General features: G+C 54.9%; 1 long non-coding RNA gene across 1 annotated transcript; it reads left to right on the top strand.

The window, feature by feature from the left end:
- Nucleotides 1-2,298: 2,298 nt before the first annotated feature.
- On the top strand, nt 2,299-3,301 carry LOC139037423 (uncharacterized). Its single transcript, XR_011490213.1, has 2 exons — nt 2,299-2,537; nt 3,128-3,301. It is a non-coding gene; the product is annotated as an uncharacterized lncRNA (long non-coding RNA).
- The last annotated feature ends 4,688 nt before the right edge of the window (nt 3,302-7,989 follow it).

The raw sequence follows: 7,989 nt of genomic DNA, 5'->3' as shown, positions 1-7,989 counted from the left end.
GTAGCCCACCAGGCTCCTCTGTCCATGGGATTCTCCAGGTAAGAATACTAGAGTGGGTGGCCACGCCCTCCTCCAGGGGATCTTCCCGACCCAGGGATTGAAACTGCGTCTCTTACATCTCCTGCCTTGGCAGGCTGGTTCTTTACCACTAGCACCACCGGGGAAGCCCTTTCTCCACAGTACCGTTACCATTTAACATACTGTGTACTTCTGTTAGATTTTCTCTCTCTCCCCACTGGAATCTGAGCTCTATGAGGGCAGAGATTTTTGTCTGTATCATTTCCTGCCATATTTCAAAGGCATGAAACAGTGCTTGGCACATATAAAAAGTAGATGGATGTTGTTGAGGAATTAAATATGTTAAAAATGATTTTTTTTTTTTTTAGTAAGAACCATGCAATTGAGTATTATTGTTTCAGAATATCTTGGTGTCATATTTTGCATGACAGTTGAACCAGACCTTCAAACAGTTTGAAGGTCTGGTTCAAGTCACAATATTTTGAAAGAGTCCTCTCTATAATGATGTTATTATGGGTTCAACTTATGATTTAACTGGATTCAAGACCCCTGAGACACTGTATTTCATTCACTTCATTGAGGGATTTAAAAACAAGTCGGGATATTCTGTTTCATGGATGTGCATAGATCCTTGGTTTCAGAGACAACTTCCTTCCATCGAATTTGGTAACATCATCCTGTAATGGTGGAAGTGATTTCCAAATGCTGGTTTTTGAAATGGTTTTCCCTTGACATAAGTCTCTTTCAAAAAGGAAATGCTTTCTTACCCACTTTTAAGATGTCACTGTATCTTAAAGGGACAGATTAAATATTTGTTTGTTTGAATTAATGATACCCGTTAACCGACGTTCTCCTGACACATTACTGAAGAGGTCAGCAAGTCCTGGAACCTTGTTTTCCACTTTAAAAAGACACATCACTTCTGCTCCGGGTGAGCTGCTCTTTCAGGGCCTCTGCCGTGGGATAGTCATGGCAGTGTGGTCCAGTGCCTTGAGGGTCCCGCCCGCTCATTACAGAGGACTGCCATTTACTGAATTGAAGAGGATGTCCTTACATTTACTTAACCGGACACAGGTAAACTATACTCAAGTGTGGCTCCGGCAGTGAAGAATCTGCCTGCAGTGCAGGAGACCCAGGTTCGATCCCTGGGTCAGGAAGATCCCCTGGAGAAGGAAATGGCTACCCATTCCTATACTCTTGCCTGGAGAATCCCATGGACAGAGGAGCCTGGCAGGCTACAGTCCATGGGGTCACACAGAGTCAGACACAACTGAAGCAACTTAGCCCACACAAGTGTTGAAGGAGTGGCCTCCGACACCAGGGACGAAGGAGGAAATGTCCTGTTGGGAGGAGGTGGCTGGTATGGTAGGAGAGGGGCCGTGTGCCGGGAGCAGGGCCGTGTGCCGGGAGCAGGGCCGTGTGCCGGGAGCGGGGCCGTGTGCCGGGAGCGGGGCCGTGTACCAGGAGAGGCCTGTGTGCCGGGAGCGGGGCGGTGTGCCGGGAGGGGGACCGTGTGCCGGGAGGGGGGCCGTGTGCCGGGAGCGGGGCCCTGTGCCGGGAGGGGGGCCGTGTGCCGGGAGGGGGGCCGTGTGCCGGGAGGGGGACCGTGTGCCGTGAGCGGGGCCGTGTGCCGGGAGCGGGGCCGTGTGCCGGGAGGGGGACCGTGTGCCGGGAGGGGGGCCGTGTGCCGGGAGCGGGGCCGTGTGCCGGGAGCGGGGCCGTGTGCCGGGAGGGGGGCCGTGTGCCGGGAGCGGGGCCGTGTGCCGGGAGGGGGGCCGTGTGCCGGGAGCGGGGCCGTGTGCCGGGAGGGGGACCGTGTGCCGGGAGGGGGGCCGTGTGCCGGGAGCGGGGCCGTGTGCCGGGAGCGGGGCCCTGTGCCGGGAGGGGGGCCGTGTGCCGGGAGGGGGACCGTGTGCCGTGAGCGGGGCTGTGTGCCGGGAGGGGGACCGTGTGCCGGGAGGGGGACCGTGTGCCGGGAGCGGGGCCGTGTGCCGGGAGGGGGGCCGTGTGCCGGGAGGGGGATCGTGTGCCGGGAGCGGGGCCCTGTGCCGGGAGCGGGGCCGTGTGCCGGGAGCGGGGCCGTGTGCCGGGAGCGGGGCCGTGTGCTGGGAGGGGGGCCGTGTACCGGGAGAGGCCTGTGTGGGAGCGGGGCCGTGTGCCGGGAGAGGGACCGTGTGCCGGGAGGGGGACCGTGTGCCGGGAGCGGGGCCGTGTGCCGGGAGGGGGGCCGTGTGCCAGGAGGGGGGCCATGTGCTGGGAGCGGGGCCGTGTACCAAGTGGGCCAGCCATGGGGAGACCTGGACCAGCTTTCCAGGAATTTGGTTTTGGTGGTTCTTAACCTCTTTGATTCCAGTTCTCATTAGGAATTGCCTGGAAACTGTAGTTTCTTTCTCCAGGAGGAAAGAAGAGTCACACAGCACATGATGTGACATGTGCCGTCAGAGGACTCACAGACCCCGAGTTGTAAACTCCCGCCGTAGGCTGGGGAGGCGTCAGTCCTTACTAAGCTCTTTAAAGGGGTAAGACCCCCCGTTTTTTCCCCTGGAGTCTTTGGGAGTTGACTCAGTTGAGTGTGTACCGTGCAGGCGTTCTGGGTTTTGAAGGCGTTGTTAAGTGACAGGCTTAATAGTGGTCCTCATGAGTCTGAGGAAAAGCAATAGAGAATTGAGGGCCGGGGGGTTCTGTGTACTCTCGTGGAGAGGTTCAGTGTTTCTGTGTTTGCTCCACGGAGCAGGGGACAAAAAAATTTACCCGAGAGAAGATAGGGAAAAAAATTAACTTTTAGGACTGACTCATTCAGGGACTTCCCTGACGGACCAGTGTAAAGACTCTATACTTCCAGTGCAGGGAGTGTGGCTTTGATCTCTGGTCAGGGAGCTAAGATCCCACATGCCCTAGGGCACGGCCAAAAAAAATTTTTTTTTTAAAGTTACTAATTCAGAATATGGAATGCTTATGCTGGTTTTGTTTGTTTGTTTGTTTCCTGTGACATGGTTTCCAGCCCAGATACCCAGCTAAGCAGTAATTACGGACATAGAGAGGCAATGTTTTGCAATTCTTGGGTCTGGGAGTGTGGAAGGGAGTCTAATTAGAGTTTCTTATCACCCAGGTATCGGGTTGAGAGAACTCCTTAGCAATCCTGACCCATCATGGGAGGCTGCTTGGAGGAGGAATGTGGCAGGAGTTCACAGGCTATCTTGGAAAACTTTGTTCCTGTTATCATAAAAATTCTTGTCAAGAGTATCTGTATACCTTCAATTAAAAATAAGTTAAAAAACCACAATTTCTGTCCTCTAGAAGTTTGTAGTGGATCTGCTGTACAGATAGGCAGTCTGGAGAGTTAAAAAAAAAAAAATCAGTGTGGGCAGCACAGTGCTGACCCTTATGTGTCACAGGTAAGCTCACTCGTGGAGGGGCGAGGTTCACGGGCAGCGTGGCCATGCTTTTTCTTAGGGAACAATGTTGATTGAACATTGGCCCTGCCCCAGGCTGGGTTAGACTGGCCAGCACCAGCAGGCACTGCTGGAGTGGAAGGGGGAGTCCCCGGTCTGCCCCAAGCACAGCCAGGGACAGACACGGGGGTCTTGCGAGAAGCCCCTGCCTGAAGTGCACAACAGGAAAGGGGCTTCTGCTCACGTCCCCCACCCGTGGGATTTCGCTTGCGGAGAGGTTGGTCTGGACGGAGTTTTAAAAGTTCTTTCAAAGGGAAGAGCCCCTACCGTTTTCCCACGAATAGTCTTCAGACTGCAAGTCCAGGCACCTTAATGGGTGGTGAAATCAATTTGGTGGGTTGGGACCAATTTGAAAAAAAAAAAAAAAAAAAAAGAATGTAGTAGGAAATATTAGATGGCATAGTATGTGGTAAAGATGAGTATGATTTCATGATAGTTATCTCAGTGGTGTATGTAGATGTAAATATCTGTCTATGTCTGTATCTATGGACATGTGTATCTGTATGCACACAGTGCAACAAGGGGGCGGCAGAGGATGAGAAGGTTGGATGGCATCACGGACTCCATGGACGTGAGCTGGAGCACACTCAGGGAGACAGTGAGGACAGGGAAGCCTGGCGTGCTGCAGTCCGTGGGGTCGCAAGTGCCGGACAGGACTTAGCGGCTGAACAACAGCAACACAAAGTGCACACGCGTCCCAGTGTACGCGTGTACCAGGCCACCTTGTCAGCTGTCCTAGGGCGGGTCAGGGTCCACCAAGTTTGAGAAACAAGTGCGGGAAGGATTTCTCTGCTCTCAGGGGAGACAGCAGGTTCCAGCCGCTTCCCCAGAGGCCATTGCTATGGAGACAGATGTGGTGAGAGGGCTGTTTCTTCTTTTTTTCTTTTTTAAGAGCCGCAGAGTCAGGCTCTCTCAGCGTGATCTGAGGCTCGTCTGTGGCTGCTTACCCACTCCTGCCCCCGCTTCCCCGTGCCCGGTGTTTCCTGCTGCGGTCTGCTGGGGACAGAGGCCCGCAGACCTTTCCAGGGGTGGGGGCAGAGGCCGCCACCCTCCTCCGTCTGTCGCCAGGTGTGAGCCGCTGGGGAGCAGTGTCTTCAGCCCCACGCCTCTTCTCTGGCTTCCTGACTTGATTAGCTGTTTCCATACCAAGGTCAGGGCTGGGAGAGGAAGGCCATCCCGACCCGTTACTTTGCCCTGTTGTTCTATTTCACAGGTGTACTGGGAGGGGAGTTTCGAGTTCAGGCTGTCTGGGGAGGGGATTCCTGGGAGATTGGATTGAGCCAGCTCCCCCGCCTCAGAACGACCACTTAGCTCGGTAATTCTCTGGCTCCATCTTTCCTGCAAAGGCCAGGAGCCTTTCTCGGATCTTGCTTCTCCTTCCGTCAGCTGTGCTGACCGGCCTGCAGGGCACTGACCCACTTGTGGTACCTCAAATAGAGGTTTAAATTAGGACCTTTAATCTGTAAGAGGCTTACAGCCTGTAGGCTGGCCAGCTGCTCTGAACTGCCCTGTGGGCAGAGCTGGGTTCGTCTGGCTCTTGTTGGGTCGAGGGAACCAGGTGGGTAGGAATCACAGTGGCTTCCTTGCAGGAGTGACCTGACCTGCAGCCTCATTCATGAAGGCCTGGGAGCAGCCAGAGTGCAGGGCGGCAGAGTTGCTTGTCCAGTGCTCCTTCTGCCGTCGGCGCCTGCACACACGTCCCTGGGAGTGGGCGGGCGCCGTCTCTGGGGATGGGCCGGGGTGGCGGTCTGTCCTTGTAATGATGGAGTGGGTCCCTCTTCTGGGAGCCGAGCCCGGCTCCTCCTGATACGCAGTTAGGTCTGTTTGCGTTTCCATCTCCCAGATGCCTGTTAACCAAGAGCTGACCCTCCGGGACGTGTGGGGTGCCGTGGGGCGCACGGGAGCACGAGACTGGGGGCCTCCCCTGAATTTCTCGTCTTTTTGAGGAGACCTGACCAACACGCATCACTCTTCCCGCGGACACACATTTGTGTGGGTGGTAACTGTGAACCGCAGCAAAGTATAAAGTTCCAAAGTCACAGGCATGGTGGTGGCCGGGGGGAGGTTCTGTGGGAGGCCTGGGAAGGGAGAAGGCTCTGGAGTGGTGAGAGCTGGCTGTGAGTGGTGGGACTCAGCAGGATGTGGAGTGGGGAGGACTGGGAAAGAGGGAGGAACCCCACGAACAGAGGCCGGGAGAGAGGGTGGTCCCCCAACCAAGTGCAGGTCACCAAGGGTCTACCTCCCCGACCACGTCTTGAAATTGCCCCAGTTTCAGTCCTACAGACTCTTACCCCTTGATAACGTAGAGATAGACCTCAGGTCCCCACCTTTTTCTCCTCCTGTTTATCATTTATAATAACAATAATCATTCTTGATTTTATTGAGCGCTTCCTACACACCACTGTTGTTGTGCTTTCCATAGATGGCCTCACTAAGTCTTCCCAGCAGCATGCTGAGGTCATTGTCATTTTGTGCATGTTGCTGAAACTGAGGCAGAGGAAGGTTAAGTGACTTGCCAGAAGTCTGCCTGAGACGACCTGAAAGCAGAGGCCGTGCTCTTAACCCGCTGGTTCCCAAACTTCTCCGAATGGTGAAATCACCAGGGGCTCTTTTAAAATTTCCAAAGCCTGGGCCAGTTACGTTACATGAAGACCAGTTACATCACAGTCTCTGGAGGGTGGGACTCTGGCATGAGTAGTTTTTGAAGTTTCCCAGGTGATTTCAATGTGCCAGGTTTAGAAACCACTATCTGAACCCTCTGAGTTTTAGGGCCTGTGAGTATTTGATTAAATACATTTTCATCTTCCCCCAGGCCTCTGTCACCCGCCGTCCCCTGGTGATTAACTGAAGCTTCCCGTCTGAGGGAGCAGCACCGATGTCACCACCGCAGCCGTAACTCCCCAGGAGGGAAGCCTGGGTGGGCTGGAGTGGGCAGAGGTGGGCTGGTCGCTTGGCATCAGTGCCCGCTTCCCCCCTCTGAGCGCCACCCTGGGGCAGAGGCTGCTTGCAGAGCCCCGGAGACCTTCAACCGTGGCTTCTCACGTCTTCTGCTCCCCTGGGCCCCTGACTTCATCGGGGAAGAGAGAGGGTCACATGAGGGCACAGCGCTTCTAGACAAGTCTTGCTCCTCTCCCGTCTGTCCCTGGGTGAACCTGAAATGGACACGCAGCGCAGAGTCCTTTGGGTGCTGGGAACAGCACTAAATTTAGCAAAACTGTAGCTAGTGGGGGGCCGGCCTGTAGTGAGCCAAACCCAGCCCCGAGTGGACTAGATTTACAGTCAGCAGCGCAACTAGCGTCATCTGTGCTTGGCCTTGCCTGTGGTTACACGGGATCTTTCCATCCCTAAGACCCGAGCGCTTGTTTGGCGTCCTGCAGGTTCCCTGGCTCTGCCCTGGGACACTTGGCTCCACCCCCGCCACCCCTTGGGGTTGGCCTTCTGTCCGTCCCTGCCTCGTGTGTCTGGAGTTCCCCCTCCAGCACCTTGGCCTTGGCCTGCACAGTCTTCCTAGGCCTCTTGGCCAATGTTGCCAGCCTTCATTTCCAAGGCCCTGGAGAGCAGGACCTATTTGTTGTTGTTCAGTTGCTCTGTCATGTCCAACTCTTTGCGACCCCACGGACCGCAGCACGCCAGCCCTCCCTGCCCTTCACCATCTCCTGGAGTTTGCTCAGGCTCATATTCATTGAGTCAGTGATGCCATCCAACCATCTCATCCTCTGTGGTCCCCTTCTTCTCCCGCCTTCAGTCTTTCCCTGCATTAGGGTCTTCTCCAGTGAGTCAGTTCTTTGCATCAGGTGGCCAAGGGATTGAAACTTCAGCTTCAGCATCGGTCCTTCCAATGAATATTCAGGGTTGACTTCCTTTAGGATGGACTGGTTGGACCCCTTGCTGTCCAAGAGACTCTCAACAGTCTTCTCCAACATCATAGTTCAATAGCATCAGTTCTTCAGCATTCAGCCTTTGGTCAGTTTTTCACAGGGCATCTGGAACCTTAGGAACTTTTTGGTCCAGGTTGTTGAGTGGAGGCAAGGGAAGAGGGGATGGGTAGTCGAACAGAGCTGTGAGGGACCAAGAAGGTCTGTTCCTCCCCAGCAGGAGCTCAGGCAGATACACGGCACCAGGGTGATCTGTGATGTGGGGTGGCCGTGGGTCGGCTTTGAGGCTCTTTGGTCCTTGGGGCTGTCTTTTGTTGGCTCGGCCTTCTGCCCTGACGTGGACCTTCTCTGAGAGGAAGTGAGTTTTGTGGAGTTGAAGGTGAAAGTCTGCTGGTGGCAATACCGTCTGGTCCTGGGCCTCCTCCTCTGTCCCAGTCTCTGATGTGACAGTGGGGGTTTGTTTAGCGGAGACTGTGCTGTCTTAATGCCCTCAGATATAATGACCAGGCTCCATCTCTCAGCCTTTTCCAAGGTGGCCGATTACACTTTGAGTAGGGCTGGGGTCTTGCCTTGGTGACGTGATTTGTCAGTAAAAGGCAGTGGTTCTCAACTAGGGGCAGCTTTGCCTCCAGGGGCCACTTGGC

Source organism: Odocoileus virginianus, chromosome 11, assembly GCF_023699985.2.
Source record: "Odocoileus virginianus isolate 20LAN1187 ecotype Illinois chromosome 11, Ovbor_1.2, whole genome shotgun sequence".
Taxonomy (NCBI): Eukaryota; Metazoa; Chordata; class Mammalia; order Artiodactyla; family Cervidae; genus Odocoileus; species Odocoileus virginianus.
Note: the sequence above shows the minus strand (reverse complement) of the source record. Positions and strands in the feature narration are given on the sequence as shown.